The sequence below is a fragment of the Lithobates pipiens genome, unplaced genomic scaffold (genome assembly GCF_037356315.1).
Source record: "Lithobates pipiens isolate NorthernLeopardFrog02 unplaced genomic scaffold, aLitPip1_a1.2 Scaffold_41, whole genome shotgun sequence".
NCBI classification, from domain to species: Eukaryota; Metazoa; Chordata; class Amphibia; order Anura; family Ranidae; genus Lithobates; species Lithobates pipiens.
Window position 1 is genome coordinate 5,847,217 of NW_027507861.1, and position 18,852 is coordinate 5,866,068.

General features: G+C 42.3%; 1 pseudogene; it reads left to right on the forward strand.

The window, feature by feature from the left end:
* Positions 1 to 17,635, forward strand: part of LOC143956789 (uncharacterized) — a 135,063-nt pseudogene extending 117,428 nt beyond the window's left edge.
* The last annotated feature ends 1,217 nt before the right edge of the window (positions 17,636 to 18,852 follow it).

The following is an 18,852-nucleotide window of genomic DNA, read 5'->3' on the forward strand; positions in this document are numbered from 1 at the left end:
ACAGTGATCACTGGTGAAAGGGTTAACTAGGGGGTTAAAACCTTTATTAGGTAGTATATGGGGGTCCCTGACGCTATATAAAAACCTGACGGGGAACCTAAATAAATAACTGGCTAACCAGCGTCACCAGTGACACTTATACAGTGATCACTATTGAAAGGGTTAACTCTAGGGGCAATCAGGGGGTTAAAACCTTTATTAGGTAGTATATGGGGGTACCTAACGCTATAAAAACCTGGCGGTGAACCTAAAAAATAACTAGCTACCTAGCGGCACTAGTGACACTAATGCAGCGATCAGAAAAACAATCGCTTAGTGACACTGGCAAAAGGGGGTGAAAGGGTTAACTCTAGGGGCAATCAGGGGGTTAAAACTTTTATTAGTGGGGGTAGGGGGCTACCCTGGACCTAACACTAACTGCCCTGACACTTTTTACAGGCACAACTGACACTAAATGCAGTGATCAGTAAATAAATGATCACTGCAATCAGTGACACTGTGACTGGGAGGGAGGGTGGGGGGGATCGGGGGGTGATCGGGGGGTGATCAGGGGGTGACAGTGTGCCTATGTGTACCTACATGTCAGTGTAGTGTTGGTGCACTTACTATATCTTCTCTCCTCACAGTCCGGTCAAAAAGACCGCCCCAAGGAGAGTGACATCACTTCCTCCTGCCTGTGTTTACACTACACAGGCAGGGGAAGCTTCTCATTCGCCAGGAGCGATCGAATGGGAATGGCCAGAAATCAACGGCCATCCCCTCATCCCGGATCTCTCCTGAAGCGAAACGGACTGCCGCAGCCAGCGGGAGGGGGTTCGATTGGACCCCCCATCCGCTGGAAGGCAGGCACGTACGGGTACGTGCTTGTGCCTGTCTGTGCCATTGTGCCGACGTATAATTACATGTGGCGGTCCTTAAGTGGTTAAGTGGTTAAAATGGTTTATGTTAACACACTTATACTTTTCTTTTCCTTTTTCTGTTCTGTTTTAAAAGCTACACCTAATGGAATATATTATAAAAAAAAGACATATGGTTACGTGAAAGTTACTATCTAGTGGTGCGGCCCTGTGGTCTGTGGCACAGTCAGTTCCCATTAGGGGTGAAATGGTCAAGGATAAATATGTTCAATTGATCCATAAAATGAAGAAATCTCATGTCTTTTAAATTTACTAGATATACCTTTGTATTCCAAAATGGCCGAGCGATGCGTACGATGTAATATCGTCTGACTCTCAATTTGTGTATTATGTCACTGTTTTATTGTCAAATATATAATAAAAACGAATTAAAAAGAAAGAGAATGGGCAGCGGGGGGTCTGTGGGTCTGTCTTCTCAACCTTGCCAGCACACCTGCCCGACAGCCTCGCTTCTGCTTCTTCTCCTTCTGTCTCCTACGCCTTTTATCAAATGTGCTAAATGAAGATATCCCAATATACTGGACGAGATTCTTCGGGATATCATAACCCCCTCCCCCCCCCCCGGGTCATTCCCAGCTGATGAATTATACTGTAATCTGATGTGCAATAACTCCTTTCCACTATATAGCAGTTTAGCATCATCTGCCCCAAGTGTCGCAGGAATGGCGGCCACCTCATCCCTTTTACACCTGAACGTATATTAATTACACGGATTCTGTGGCTGATTAAGGTGGTAATTAAACTCACTCGGTGCCTTATCTGCATTTAATTAGCCTCAGAACCCGTGTAATTCAAAGGTGTTCGGGTTTAAAGGGATGAGGTTTTCAACTCTAGTCGCAGGAAATAATCCAAAATATAACACATTAAAAAAAGTACCATAAGCCACCCCAACCCTCTATCCTTCCTAAAAAAAACACGCCCCAATTAACCACTTCAGCCCTGGACCATTTTGCTGGCCAAAGACCAGGGCACTTTTTGCGATTCGGCACTGCGTCACTTTAACTGACAATTGCGCGGTCGTGCGACGTGGCTCCCATACAAAATCAATATCCTTTTTTTCCCACAAATGGAGATTTCTTTTGGTGGTATTTGATCACCTCTGCGTTTTTTATTTTAAAAAAAGAGCGGCAATTTTGAAAAAAAACAAATTTTTTGCCTTTTGCTATAATAAATATCCCCAAAAATATATAAAAAAAACATTTTTTATTCCTCAGTTTTGGCCGATATGTATTCTTCTACATATTTTTGGTAAAAAAATTGCAATAAGCGTTTATTGAGTGGTTTGCACAAAAGTTATAGCGTCTACAAAATAGGGGAAAGTTTTATGGCATTTTTATTAATATATTATTTATTGGTAATTGCGGCGATCAGCGATTTTTATCATAACATTATGGCGGACACGTCGGACAACTTTGGTGCAATTTTGGGACCATTCACATTTATACAGCGATCAGTGATATTAACCCTTTCCCACCGAGCGTACGCAGATATGCGTACTCGGCTTCCGGGGGTTATACCGGGATGATGCCCGCACCTGCAGGCATCATCCCGGTACCGTTCTTTTCAGCAGGCGATTGGCTATCCAGGTATAACAACCGATGCGGCTAAAAGCCACTCGGCTGTTATGCCAGAGGAGCGGGAGAGGACGTCCCCCCCTCCCGCCGCCTCTCGCTGCTGCTACCGGTGCTCCCGATCGGGAGCACCGATTCCGTGTCCGATGCCTCCGGCTGCTGCGGAGGAACTGGAACGAAGCCGTAATCGGCTTCGTTCCAGTCTCCTCATCGTAAACACGGAAGCGACGTCATGACGTCACTTCCCGTTTACTCGGCTGACAATGGCGCCGGTCTTAAAAAAATATCCGGGATTCAGAATTGCCGTTTTCGGCGATCTGAATACATTGAAGTGTAAAGGAGGGGTGGGGGGTCTTTGACACCCGATCCCTCCATAAAGAGGACCTGTCACCACCTATTACTGTCACAAGGGATGTTTACATTCCTTGTGACAGCAATAAAAATGATCAATTATTTATTTATTTTTTTAAAACAATTTAGTTATTTTAAAATAAATAAAATAAATAAAAAAATAATTTTTAAAGCGCCCGCCGTCCCCGCGAGCTCGCGAAGCAAAGAAAACGCATACGGAAGTCGCGCCCGCGTATGTAAACGGTGTTCAAATCACACATGTGAGGTATTGCCGCGATCGTCGGAGCGAGAGCAATAATTCTAGCACTAGACCTCCTCTGTAACGCTAACCTGGTAACCGTAAAAAAAAATTTAAAGCGTCGCCTATTGAGATTTTTAGGTACCGTACTTTGTCGTCAATCTACAAGTGCGCGCAATTATAAAGTGTGACATGTTTGGTATCTATTTACTCGGCGTAACATTATTTTTTACATTACGCAAAACAATTGGGCTAATTTTACTGTTTTGTTTTATTCATGAAAGTGTCCCTTTTCCCAAAAAGTTGCGTTTAAAACACCACTGCGCAAATACCGTGTGACATAAAATATTGCAACAATCGCCATTTTATTCTCTAGAGTCTCTGCTAAAAAATATATATAATGTTTGGGGGTTCCAAGTAATTTTCTAGCAAAAAATATGGATTTTAACTTGTAAACACCAAATTCCAAAAATAGGCTTAGTCATGAGGTTAAAATTGCATTGATTACTGTGTAAATGTGACTGGCAGTGAAGTGGTTAACACCAGGTGGCGCTGTAGGGGTTTAGTTTATCCTGGGGAGTGTTTCTAACTGTAGGGGGGAGGGGCCATGTGTGATACATCACTGATCATAGCTCCAGATCACAGGGAGCTATGATCAGTGTCCTGCCACTAGGCAGAACGGGGAGATGCTTGTTTACATTAGTATCACCCCGTTAATCCTCTCCGTGAGACGATCGCCGGTATCCCCCGCAGACATTGAGTCCACAGGACCCGCTACCCGACTCAAAGAGCTCCCGGCCGGCAAGTGCAGGACCTGTATTGTGATACCCGATTTAGGCTCAGTCAATAATCAGTTGGTTTTAAATGCAGATTTCCTCGTCATTCGCCAACTGAACAATTTTTTTTAGCACTGTTATTTCCTTACCCAGATAAACTTAGTTAAAATGGATAAAATTGGTTTCAATTTACAAACAGCACTTTAGCAAGCTGACAGTGAGCATTCTGATCCTTTTCCAATGCCTTCTGCAGCCTTCAATCCCACACAGCAGTCATAGAAAACAGCAGATGTAGGCAGATTTTAGGGGCAATCTCTCGGCAATCAGCAGCAATGATCACCGATTCCTACCTCATTTACGGTGGTGACCAATTCCTATCTCCTTCACGATGGTGGCCGATTCCTACCTCCGTCATGGTGGTAACTGATCCCTACCTCCTTCACGGTGGTGAATGGTGGGGACTGATTTTCCTGCCTCCTTCATGAAGGTGACAAATTTTCCTACCACCTTCGCAGAGGTGACCGATTCCTACCTCCTTCACAGTGGTTATCGATTCTTATCTCCTTCACGGTGGTTATCGATTCTTATCTCCTTCACGGTGGTGGCCGATTCCTACCTGCTTCACGCTGGTGAATGGTGGGGACCAATTTTTCTACCTCCTTCATGGAGGTGACCAATTTTCCTACCTCCTTCACGGTGGTAACCAATACCTACCTCCTTCACGGTGGCGACCGAATCCTACCTCCTTCACGGTGGTCACTGCTCCTATAAATCTTAAATCTCCCACTCAGTGCAATCACTGTTTCCTTATGCTGTGAAGATGGTTCATGACATATTTCCACAGTCCAGCTGGTTCTGCCACACTCCCTGTTTCTCCTTCTCCGACCTCTCCAGACAATCCAGGTTGCGAGCTCCAGGCACACTACACGCCATTTGCCGCTTGATGATATTAGGAGAAAGGCTGACCACAGGCGTCGGCACTGCACTATATCAAAGGAGTCGGCTTTATTCAGCTCCAGCACACTGCCGGTCTCACTCTCATAGGCTTTGGGCTTGTCTCACTCACAACTTCGGCTCCTCAGCACTCTGACTCTCATGGCTCTCACAGCCTCTCACACACTCATTGGAGTAGCTGCACCAGCCTCTGTGTCTCTGCACGCCATACCTCCCCTCCCCCACACCGGCAGTATGAAAATGTATGTTATACCGCGCATGCAGAAGATGGAGCGCGTGATGTCATGTTCCTCGTCTCACACATTCATTGTACAACATTCCTTTCATCTCCTGTAAGATCTCCGGGAGAAAGTTTTCCTAGAGAAATGAGTGTTATGGTGCCCAGCACGTGTAGAAGATGAAGTGTATGAGGTGATTCCCCGGTGTGTGCAATATGAGAGTCCTGAGAGATGTGAGAGCTCAGCTCCGGATCTCTCTGAAGACACCAGTGTGATCAGGGGAGGAAGGAAGAGGACACAAGAAAGGGAAAGCTCCTCATACACTAGGAGATTATTGAAGGAGAATTTGGAGAAATCTTCTCACTACATTCCATGGATTGATGAATGGCGCTCAGAAGGAGTTCAACATTTAATTTCCTTTTATCAACTCATTTTGAAATGAATGGAATTTACTGAAGGAAAACCACATTCACTGCTAGAAATTCATTCCTTGGAGAAAAATTCCCCATCCTGCTCCTCCCAATCCCCTCCCTTCTGTTCTCTGCACTCAATAATCAATGCTAATTTCCCTCCCCTAACCAGAAGAACATCCAACAAACCTTCTTCACATAACGAATCTTTAATGAGATTCTATTGTGTCATCCCAGAGAATGGAGGGAGGGGTCCTCTTTTGTGAACCTCCTCCTCCCCCACACTGTGTTTATAGTCAGTGTGGCCCCAGGGCATCTGTGAGGGAGGGGCTCCCTGTGAGGAAGCTGGCTCACAATGTGATTGGAGTCTTCCCACATCCGTAGTGCAGACAAAGAACGTGCCTCGTACAGTACCTCTCAGCCAAGACAAGAAGCCCCCATCTTCCATCAGGGACACGGAGAAGAACTTTCCCCTGATTGTGGACACTTATGAGCAGAAGGAAGAGAAGCCAAGAGTTGGGAGAGATTTCCCCCTTCATGTCCAGTCATCGTGCTGGAAAGAGTCAGAAGCCACTTGGTCAGAGAAGACTCATCAGAAAAGACAAGAGGGACCATCCGAGAGGACCCAAACCATAAAAGACTCATCAGAGGAGCTTCACATCAACCTCCGGAACAGGACACCATCAGCCAGGTATTCATCTCCCACTGACCACCCATTCCACCCCACTGCCTTCCTATTCAGCTCTTTGTTTCCTCACTTCCTCCCAGTTTACCCCACATCTTTACCATCCTTCCCCCCCTCACATTCTCCTGTCCACCCTGTGTGCCTGGTATTGTCCCCTCCCACCTCACTGCCCCCTCACTTCTGGTCCTCCACTGTTGCTGTAAAACTACTTTAGCAAAAGTTCCTCCTGTCTCTCTATTTAGAACCTCTGTCTCCCCCTTGTTCTTGCCCCATTTTTTCTACTAATCACTAATGCCCAACACCCCCCTGTGTATTTAATCAACTTATAACAGCAGGCATCCCCCTTCCCCCACACTAACCACTGAAAATAGGCACTTTTTCCTCAACATCCCCATCTACTCACCCCAACTGCCCACCACCGACCCCTCACTGCCCCCTGTCCTGTGTCTGGTGTGGGGATGTACGTGGATAGTGGGAAGAGGGAGTAACACAAGGATTCTAGCTTGTAGGGGATTCTGAGGAACCCCAGAAGTGTGTGATGATTACTAGACTGATCCCCAACACCCATAGTGCACCAGATTGTATGTAAGATTTGTATCTGCCTGTGTGTGGTCAGCCAACTAGCTATGGGTGGAGTCTCCCTCTAGTGTTGGTCAGAGGTATTGCAGAGTGTGGCAAGTATATCACAATAATCTCCCTCTCCTTCTCTCCTCCACTATACAAGGTCCTCTCCTAGTTTTTTAGTTCCTGTGGGCTTTCATCCTTGTCATGTGTGTGGCAGTGGTGGGATAATAGAGTGTGTGCTGTTATACAGCTGTTACCCCTGTCTTGGCTAGGAACTTGGGGTTCTCCTGACAATCTGCCAGAATTCTGGGTGATTTCTAGGGATATACAACAGAAGGTGAGTGTTGTCTTACCCCCCACATCCCTGTACCCCGATACCATAGTCTGTAACAAATGAATGAATGAATGAATAACTTTTAAAGCACTAACAATGTGAATTGAATCACCTCAAGGCATTGGATTTGCCCTTTGTTGTCAAGCATCTGAGAAAAAGTGGGTTTTGAGTTTTTTCCTGAAAGCCAGATGGTTTTCTTCCATGCGGATGTGAGTCGGTAGGGCGTTCCATAGCTGTTGTTCTTGGACTGCGAATCTCCGTTCTCCCTTTGATTTGTAACAGGATTTGGGAATGTGGAGAAGGTTTTGGTTAGATGAACGAAGGCTGCGATTGGGTGTTTAGTGTTTTATCTTCTCACGTAGGTATTAAGGAGAGTCTCCATGTGTGCATTTGTGGGTGAGGCAGAGGGTCTTAAATGTGATCCGATTTTTTACAGTGAGCCAATGTAGGCTCCTCAGGGAAGGGGAGATGGATTCCCAGTTTTTTTTCCCTGTTATCAGTCTTGCCTCCATGTTTTGGAAGAGTTGTAAGCGCGCAAGTTGATATTGGGGTAGCCCTATATAGAGGGAGTTTGCTTAGTCAAGTCGTGAATTTTTTGTCCTCTTTAGGAATGAAGGGAATGAGTCTATGTAGCAGGCGGAGGAGATGGTGGGAGTCAAAAATGACTCCGAGACTCTTGGCCTTGATCCTTGGAGAGATGGTCTGTCCAAAGATGGTAGGTGGTGCCCAAGGGGTCTTGGATCGGGAATTTTGTTTTGCGTGTAGGATAAGAAGCTCTGTTGTCGATTTGTTGAGTTTGAGGGAGCTTGTGGTCATCCAGTCGTCTATCAAATTGAGGCATTTTTCTAGTTTCTGATGATGGTCTTTTTGTCTGGTGATACGAAAGTAGAGATGCGTGTCGTCAGCATATGAGTGGAAGCGGAGGTCTGATATTCTGATGATTTTGGAGTGGGCGGATGTATATGTTGAAGAGCACTGGTGACAAGGGAGATCCTTGAGGGACTCCACAAGAGATTGCTTGGGTTTCAGAGGTGAATGCTCCTAGTGTAACTGTCTGAGAACTATTACCTAAGAAAGATGCGAACCATTGTAGAATCTGTGACTCCTGCTACTTCTGTGAGGCAGATGAGTAGAGTATTGTGATCCACTATGTCGAACGCTGCACTGAGGTCCAACAGTACCAGGAGACATGATTCTCCATCATCTGCTGCTTTGAGGGAGTCGTCCCATATCTTGAGGATTGCTGTTTCTGTTGCATGGCCTGGGCGGAAGCCTGATTGCAGCGGGTCCAGGAGTTTGTGTGTGTCCAGGTGGCATTGTAGCTGTTGTACTACCACTTTCTCCATAATCTTGGAGATGGTGTTATGGCTTGTTATCAGTCTGCGGTGGTTAAGGTCTTAAGGGTCAAGGTTGGGTTTCTTTAGCAGGGGTTTGATAGTGCCTTGTTTGAGGGCCCCTTTGAACCATCCCTTCTTTAAATGATTGATTTATGAGGTATGGTGAGTTATGGTGGGAGCCAAGATGTCGGAACATTCTTTCAGGAGTGTTGTGGGGAGGATGTCAATTGGTGATGTCCTGTCTCTGAGGTTTTTGATGATGTTTATAGCTGTGTCCATGGTGATTGGGGTCAGAGAAAACTTCGGTGGTTGTGGGATGTTCGTGTTGATATCTTCTTTTTACTTTGGTTGAATGAGGTTTGTTGTTTTTTTCTGATGAATTGTTTTCCGGATGTTGTCGATTTTATCAATGAAAAAATCTGATAACTCATTACAGAAGTCTTGGGTTTCGTTTGCTGGGGGCTCTAAGCAGGTGGGGTTCATCGACTGAGCGACTATTTTGAAAAGCTCCCGAGGACGGTTTAAGGCCGATGAGATGGTCTTCAAGAAAATAATCTTTTTTAGCATTGAAGATTGCTTTGTGATATTTCTCCGTTAGTCCTTTGTAGTTTGTGTGGTTTTCCCTGGTAGGATTTCTTCTCCACACTCTTTCAGCTCTTCTGCGTTCTTGTTTGAGTAGAGTGAGAGTGCGATTGAACCATTCCGAGTTTTTTCTCCGGATGATGTGTTTTGCGTTTTGGAGCCACTGCATCTGCTGTTTGTAGCAATGGCTTGTTTAAGGAGTTGAGTGTTAGTTCCAATGAGTGACTTAAATTCAGTGTTGCTATTTTGTTTGATAATGTGGTTTTGAAGCTTTCGGAATGTGTAGTTTCTTATGCAATCTGGTCCAATGAGTTGTTGTCAGATGTTTCCATTTTTGGAGGGTGGTGTTTGTGAAGATTTTAAATTTGATGGTGTGGTGGTCCATCCATGGTAATGGTATATTGTTGAGTATGTTGATGTCGATATTTTGTTTGAAGATGAGGTCCAGGGTGTGACTTGAGCCATGTGTGGGAGTCTTTATCAGTTGCTGGAGACCCAGTTCTTCCAGTTGGTTGATGCAGGCGGTTGCTATAGGGTCTTGGGTAGAGTTTGCCCAGAGGTTAAAGTCCCCAAGTACCAGAAAGTTTTTGGTTTTCAGGGTGTGTATCAAAAATTAATTCAGTGAGGGGCGTAAGGAGATTAGTCTTTGGTCCTGGTGGTCTGTAGCACAGAAGTATGTGAATGGTGTCTTGGGGTGTTGATTGAAGATATAGAGTCAGTGTCTCCATGAAAGACACGGATTTCTGTAAAATTGGTTTGGTGAGCACCAGGTGAGATTTAAAAATCACTGTTAGGCCTCCTCCTTTTTTTCCTTTCCTATGCTCAGTTAGGATCCTGTCTTTTTCAGGCACCAATTCTGTTAGGATGGTGTTGCAGTCGGGTGTTAGCCAGCTTTCCGTGATGAAGAGGCAATCTATTTGTATTTGTATATATATTTGTATATGTATAATATGTTTTGGGTGATGAAATCGTGCACTTCCAGTCTGTTTGACTGCCGACCTGGTGTTGATCATGGTGCATGCTAATTGTTGTGGTTGAGTTGGTATCTTTCTGTGTTTTATGGTTGATTTTGGGTCGGTCTTTAGTAGTTGTTCTTTCCCTAGGATTATTTGAATGGAGGCTGGTAATCGGCGCTAGTCCAGAGAAGAAGAGAGGCAATGAGAGGGGACTAGGAGAAGAGGGCGCTGCTTACCTTACCTTACCAGTGATGTAGCTACGTCTGGGTGGGGCAAAAAGGACGATGGGGTGGGCCTGACCCCAAGTTGTGTATTGTCCACTTGCAAAATCACCTGCCACAAGTTGTGTATTGTCCACTTGCCACGACACCTGCCACAAGTGCAATGACACCTGCCACGAGTGCCACGTGACCTGCAATGAGTGCCACATGACCGGCCACAAGTTCCATGTAACCTGTCATGTGACCAAGTTGTGGATTGTCCACCTTCCACGTCACCTGCCACAAGTTGTATACTGTCCACTTGCCACATCACCTGCCACAAGTTGTATATTGTCCACTTGCCACGTCACCTGCCACAAGTTGTGTATTGTCCACTTGCCACATCACCTGCCACAAATTGTGTATTATCCACTTGCCACATCAACTGCCACAAGTTGTGTATTGTCCACTTGCCACGACACCAGCCACGAGTCCCACTTGACCAGCCACGAGTGCCACTTGACCTGCCATGAGTGCCACGTGACCAAGTTGTGGATTGTCCACTTGCCACATCACCTGCCACAAGTTATGGGGTTCCTAGCACCAAGTTACCCCAAGATACATACCTCGGGGCGACTTACAGCTAGAAAGTGGCCCTGAGATATGTGGCCCCAAATTCGGGTCGCAAAATGCCATTTTCTGCTGCAGAAAAGTGCTTGACATTTTGCGACCCGAATTTGGGGCCACGTATCTTGGGGCCACTAAATTTGGTAAATTTGGTATGCAAACACAGTAGAACTAGCACTACAACATCTCCAAATTTGTGGTTTCTAGCACCAAGTGATCCCGAGGTACGGGGCCCCAAAGTCGGGTCTCAAAATGTCAAACCCCACAGGTGGCAGGTGACGTGGCAAGTGGACAATCCACAACTTGGTCACATGGCACTCGTGGCAGGTCACGTGGCACTCGTGGCTGGTCAAGTGGCACTCGTGGCAGGTGTTGAGGCAAGTGGACAATACACAACTTGTGGCAGGTGATGTGGCAAGTGGACAATACACAACTTGTGGCAGGTGACGTGGCAAGTGGACAATGACATACAGTATATGTGCTTGCCTTGCAATCGACATCCGTGACTTCTTCAATCAGGCATGCTGACAACTTCATTGATGTGATAAATATAAATGAAATAAGATGTGTGTGTTTTTTGCACTGTACACTGCAAGTATGAGAAGTTGATGTGACAGATGTATATAAGTAACTAACCATCTTCCAAAATTTCTAATTCAAATAGAAAAGATTAGAAAAAATATAATTGAATAGAATAAAATAGAAAGAATCTACAACCATCTTCTGAAATTCGAATTTCAAATAGAACAAATTTGAATTTCGAATAGTATGAATTCTAATTTTTAAATTGATTAATTTTAAATTTGGATAGAAAAGATTATAATAAAATAGAAAATAGACTAGAAAAACGATAGAACAGAACAGAATAGAATATATTATATTTTATTCTGTTCTGTTCTATTGTTTTTCTAGTTTATTCTTTTATATTCTATTAAAATCTTTTCTATTAAAATCAAAATCATTATATACTAAATTCGAATTTCGAAAAAGATGGTTATATATAAATATATATTTCTTACGAACATTCAAATTTCGTATAGAATGAATTTGAATTTGAATAGAAAAGATTAGAATGGAAATAGAGAATAGAATAGAAAAAAATAGAACAGAATAGAATATAGATACTATCTATTTCCTTTTTAATTTCTCTTGCTGATTACTATTTGTTTCCATAAGATCTCCTGCAGACTATTAGCATCTATTTCATTTTTTGTAGATCTCCTGCAGACTATTAGTATCTATTTTGTTTTCTCACCAGATCTCCTGCAGACTATTAGCATCTATTTCTTTTTTTAGCAGATCTCCTGTAGACTATTAACAGCCATTTCACTTTTTTTGCAGATCTCCAGCAGACTGTTAGAATCAATTTCATTTTGTTTGCAGATTACTATTTATTTCCATCAGATCTCCTGCAGTATATTAACACCTATTTCATTTTTTTGCATATCTCATGCAGACTATTAGCATTTATTTCATTTATGAATGGAGGAACGGTATGAGGAAGAGACAACAGGAGAGACATCATCACCGTTTATATCTCTATACACAGGGAAATGGCTGCTAATAGTTTGCAGGAGATCAGCAAAAAATAAATAGATGCTTATAGTCTGCAGATCTGATGAGAAAATGAAATAGATACTAATATACTGCAGGAGATATGCAAAAACATTATATAAATGCTAATAGTCTGCAGGAGATCTGATGGAAATAAATAGTAATCTGCAAAAAAAATGAAATAGATGCTAATAGTCTGCGGGAGATCTGCAAAACATGAAATAGATGTTAATATACTGCAGGAGATCTGATGGAAATAAATAGTAATCTGCAAAAAAAGAACAATTAAATTGATTCTAAGAGTCTGCAGGAGACCTGCAAAAAAAAGAAGTGACATGGCTGTTAATAGTCTACAGGAGAGCTGCTAAAAATAAATAGATGCTAATAATCTGTAGGAGATATGCAAAAAATGAAATAGACGCTAAGAGTCTGCACGAAATCTTATTAAAACAAATAGTAATCTGCAAAAAAATTCAAAATGAAATAGATAATATCTATATTCTATTCTGTTCTATTGTTATTCTAGTCTATTCTTTTATATTCTATTAAAATATTTTCTATTAAAATCGAAACCATTCTATACGAAATTCAAATGTCGGAATATATATATATATATATATATATATATATATATATATATAACCATCTTCCGAAAATTCAAATTTAGTATATAATGATTTAGATTTTAATAGAAAAGATTTTAATAGAATATAAAAAATACACTAGAAAAAGAATAGAAAAGAATATAATATATTCTGTTCTGTTCTGTTCTATCTTTTTTCTAGTCTATTTTCTATTTTATTATAATATTTTCTATCCAAATTTAAAATTAATTAATTTAAAAATTTGAATCCATAATATTCGAAATTCTAAATTTATTCTATTCAAAATTCGAATTTCAGAAGATGGTTGCATATTCTTTCTATTTAATGCTATTAAATTATATTTTTTTCTATTCTGTTCTAATCTTTTCTATTTGAATTAGAAATTTTGGAAGATGGTTAGTTACTTATATGCATCTGTCACATCAACTTCTCATACTTGCAGTGTACAGTGCAAAAAACCACACATCTTGTTTTATTATATTTATCACATCAATGAAGTTGTCAACATGCCTGATTGAAGAAGTCACGGATGTCGATCGCAAGACAAGTACATATGCTGTTTGTCATTGTCCACTTGGCACATCACCTGCCACAAGTTGTGGATTGTCCACTTGCCACGTCACCTGCCACCAAGTGACCCCAGATATGGGCAATATGCCAAATGCAGCAGAGACTGACATTTTGCAACCCAACTTTGGGCCGCGTACCTCGGAGCCACATATAGCTAGACACACGGGCGGACTGTCTGGCCAACTTAGTCTGTCAGACAATCCGACGGACAGTCCGTCATACTTTTGAATGAACGGACTTGACCACACACGGATGCACAAACAGCCCGTCGAAAGCTTGCACGATGACGTGTACAGCACGTACGACGGGACTAGAAATAGGAAGTCCAATACACAGCAATGCAACCTTTCACCGTGTAAATCCTTTCTGAGCATGCGCCATTCTTAGTCCGTCCAACTAGCCTACTGACGAGCGGATTGTCCGCTGAAACCAAAGTATGACGGACAGTATTACGGAAATTCCGAAATACTTAGTCCGCCAGACTGCACGCTGAAAAAGTCCGCTGAAGCCCACACAAGAGCGGACTGTCCGCTGAAATGTGTTTCGACGGACTAAGTTGGCCAGACAGTCCGCCCGTGTGTACGCGGCTTAACATCTCAAATTTGGGGTTTCTAGCACCAAGTGACCTCGAGATACATGGACCTAAATATGGGTCGCAAAATATTTTCGAATCCGGTTGAAATAATTTTGAATCAGGTAGCAATAATTTCGAATTTGGTTGAAATATTTTCGAATGCGACCGATTTTTCTAATTCGGTAGAAAACAAAACAAAATCCAAAAACGAATTTAATGAATTTAACGAATATAACTAAATGAAATTAATTAATTAACGAATTAAAACTAAAAAAATGAAATACATTTTTTCCTTTTGCACATGTCTAGCATCCTCCCCCCTCCACTGACACATTTGGCACTTTTTTTGAGGGGGGTGGGTACCTGCTTTTGGCAGGTACCCGCTCACTTCCAGATCAGATCACTGCAGTCTGAGCTGGAAGTTCATCCCCCTCTCCCCCCCCCCCGCAGTCTTCTGGTACACATCACAGGTCCCAGAAGACTGCAGGACCATTCACAAGCCGCAGAGCGGCTCCCGCATGCGCAGTAGAAAACTGACTGTGAAGGTCGAAAGGCATCACTTCCTGTTACCTTACTTGAGATGCCGGTGACTTCACCCAAAGACCATTGACAAATTGGTTCAGGTGAGGACTTCACTGGATCCCTGGACAGGTAAGTGTCCTTATATTACCAGCTATAGCTGCTGACTCTTAACCACTTAAAGCGGTTGTATACCCGCTGACATTTTTTTTACACACCTGTAAGGGAAAAGGCATAATGAGCTAGTATGCACCGCATACTAGCTCATTATGAAATACTTACCTTAGAACGAGGCCCCGACATCTCACCCGATGCACGCTGAGGGAGCTGACATGTTCCCTCGGCGAGTCTTCCGGGTATCGGGACTCCAGCGCTGTGAGTGTCTGGAGCCATGATGTAGTCACTCCCATGCTTGTGTGGTGGAGATTTCCTCCTGGCAGGGTCTGGCGTCTGCCGGGCTTCCAGCCGAGAATCCCCTGTGCGCATGCGCCACTGCAGTCAGCGGCTCATTATGAAGGGAATATCTCCTAAACCATACAGGTTTAGGAGATTTTTTTTACATACAGGTAAACCTTATTATAGGCTTACCTGTAGGTAAAGGTTCAAATTTAGACTATACAACCAATTTAAGCCCCGGACCATTTTGCTGGCCAAAGACCAGACCACTTTTTGCGATTTGGCACTGCGTCGATTAAACTGACAATTGTGAGGTCCTGCAACATGGCTCCCGAACAAAATTGACGTCCTTTTTGTCCCACTTTCTTTTGGTGGTATTTGATCACCTCTGCGGTTTTTATTTTTTTACTATAAACAAAAAACAGAAACAATTTAAAAAAAAAGCATTATATTTTACATTTTACTATAATAAATATCCCCAAAAAATATAAAAAAAAAAACCTTTTTTTCGTCAGTTTAGGCTGATATGTATTCTTTTACATATTTTTGGTAAAAAATTCAAAATAAACGGTCATTTATTGGTTTGCGCAAAAGTTAGAGCGTCCACAAAATAGCGGATAGTTTTATGGCATTTTTATTATTTTATTTTTTATTAGTAATGGCGGCGATCAGTGATTTTTATAGTGGCTTCAACATTATGGCGGACACATCGGACAATTTTGACACATTTTTGGAACCATTGGCAATAATACAGCAATCAGTGCGATTAAAATGGCATTGATTACTGTAAAAATGTCACTGGTGGTGAAGGGGTTAACACTGGGGGGCAGTGAAGGGGGTAATGCGTTCCTAGTACATGTTCTAACTGAAGGGGAGTGGGACTGTGTAGGGAAACTAACAGATCACTGTTTATACTCTGTATGAACAGACGATCTCTCCGTTCACTACTCAGAAAACCGGTAACTGTGTTTCCATGTGCCCCGAGCGATCGTGGGAACCTGGAGGTGATTGAGACCGCACTGGTATCAGCTCGGGGAATGAGTGGAAGCGTGTGCGCACCCCCGGTGGCACGCGAGCACCCCCTAGTAGCCATTTATGGCGCCATCGTACCATAATGGCGATTCGCGCAGCCAAGCCTTGCTGCTGCAGTAGAACTGAGGCATCTGGTCGGTATGCGGTTAATTTTGTTGGGAAACTGGAGCTCTTCTATGAAGATCCTCAATCTATTTCCTTCAAGATTGATCACCACATGCAGAAGATTTCATTTTGTTGGTTTGAAACGTTGGGAGTTTTCCCATAACACTTTTCAGTTGACCGTATTTTTTTTTTTCATTTTTACTTGTTCTGGGTAGAAATATATTTAACCCTTAGCACTATCAGGGGTCATATGTCTGCACTTTTTCAATATTCTCTATCTACTAATTCACTCATTTGTACTTTCATTCAATGTACCTCACATGTTCCTCAGATATTCACTGATTCAGATCGATCCAAAACATTTAAAATGAAAAGATTTATTAATTGCTCTACAAGCAAAGTGATTTACATGTTGGAATGTCCATGTAGAAAAATCTCCCAGAACAATATGGCTCCTTTTGCCCGTCATATTACAATAGGCTGAGTGGGAAGCAGTTAATATAAAATGTTAAAAAATAAAGTAATTTTATTAAAACCCATTTTTTTTTACAGAATTCTGTTTTTTTTTTGTTCTCTACAGGTGGACTGAGGAACCAAGTTTTTGGTCATGCTGGTCTTCATCAATAAAACAAAGTCACATTGGAAATGATCCATTTGGGTGTTATAAGTGACTGAAAGTTTTTATTGCAGTTCACTGGAGGATTCACAAAGGATTCAAGACATATCCGTGTTCTAAAAGTCATAAATATTTTGGATCCTTTTCAACACTGATCCAGCCTCAGAGGACAACAGGAGAGAAGTCATTTCAGTGTTCTGGAAGTGACAATGGCTTTATAGTAAAGTCCATCCCATGTATACATAAGAGGAGTCATTTCAGAAGATATTTCTTGTTTGGAACGCAACAAAGGTTTTACAATGGAGGCAAAACGTATCACACACCAGAAGATTCACAATAAAGAGAAACCATTTCAGTGTTCTGAATGTGATAAAACTTTTACATCAAACTCAAAACTTATTGCACACCAGAGAGTTCACACTGGAGAGAAACCATATCAGTGTTCTGAATGTGACAAAGCTTTTACACAAAAATCAAATCTTATTGCACACCAGAGAGTTCACACTGGAGAGAAGCCATATCAGTGTTCTGAATGTGACAAAGCTTTTACACTAAAAGCAAATCTTATCACACACCAGAGAGTTCACACTGGAGAGAAGCCATATCAGTGTTCTGAATGTGGCAAAGCTTTTACACAGAAGTCAGATGTTATCATACACCAGAGAGTTCACACTGGAGAGAAGTCATATCCGTGTTCTGAGTGTGGCAAAGCTTTTACAACTAAGAAAGACCTTATCACACACCAGAGAGTTCACACTGGAGAGAAGCCATATCAGTGTTCTGAATGTGGCAAAGCTTTTACACAAAAGTCAGATATGATGATACACCAGAGAGTTCACACTGGAGAGAAGTTATATCAGTGTTCTGAATGTGGCAAAGCTTTTACACGGAAATCAAATCTTAACACACACCAGAGAGTTCACACTGGAGAGAAGCCATTTTAATGCTCTGAATGTGACAAAAGTTTACAGTTAATACCGGGATAATCTGCAACCAGAGGATTCACAAGCTTCAGCAGAGAAGCTTGTAGAGAGGGAACTCTGGAAGACGGGGGTATTAAAGGAGTTGCAGGTGTTCCATTAGCTTCATAGCCCCAATGTTATCCCATAAGGTAGGGATGAGGTGAAAAATCTGCAAACTGGAATGTAATGATCGGATGCACTGACTTTTTTTTCCTCATAATTCATATATTTATCTTTTTTATGGAGCTTTAACAGAACATGTAATGCATTTTCATCATTCACTAACTGGGCAATGTTACCAAGTATTTTCTTCATTGCCAGATCCTGAGCTAATACATGATTGACACTGTCGCAGTACCAGGGACTAGGATGGGGTCAAGTGGCATCTTGCAAAGCCTCTGAAGCCTCATTAAGAGAGTCCATTCCAGGTTCTTCTGACTGTTGATACACCATAAGTCAGGTGTCACGGCTCCAGCTAAGCACACCTTCTCCAAACCTCCCCTCCCATGATAAATGCCTCCTTTCCATATTTTATCTCCTCTCACGGGTGACATGTTTGCAGGCAGGTCTGTGACTGGGACACCAGTGAGGAAGAAGTTTCTGTTTGGTGAGAAAGCAATCCCCTAAGCTGCCACAAGCCTTCCCACACTTGGTTGCTGCTGTTTATGGAATGTATTTAACAGTATCACTTAAGTTCAGCTGGCTAATTGTATTCCGTCTGGTTCTGATGAAAGTCTCGGGGATCTCATCAGGTGTAGAATGGATGTTCTTGTTATCTTCATTCTCTGTTTAGCTATTACTCCTCTCCATAGACTATTCACACAGCACACCTACAAGAGATCGGGGGCTGAGTGTGAGGTCATATTCCTACCACTTCTGGGGACTGAACTTCCTCCAGCTGGGGTTCACTTTAACCTTTTCACTGCCAGAGCTCTTTTTGCGTTTTTTGCACACATGTTTAAAAAATAATTTTTGCCTTGAAGATGATGGAAATATACCAAACATTATATATTTTCTGAAAGCAGGCATCCTAAAAAATAAAATAGTGGTAGTTTACATTTTTATGTCACACAATATTACCTCAATGGTCTCGGAAACACAAAAAGTCAGTAAAAAAACACTAAAGTGAATTTTAGGGAAACAAAAATGCATAAATTACCCACATTTTTGGTAAAATATAAAAAACAAGGTATCGCGAA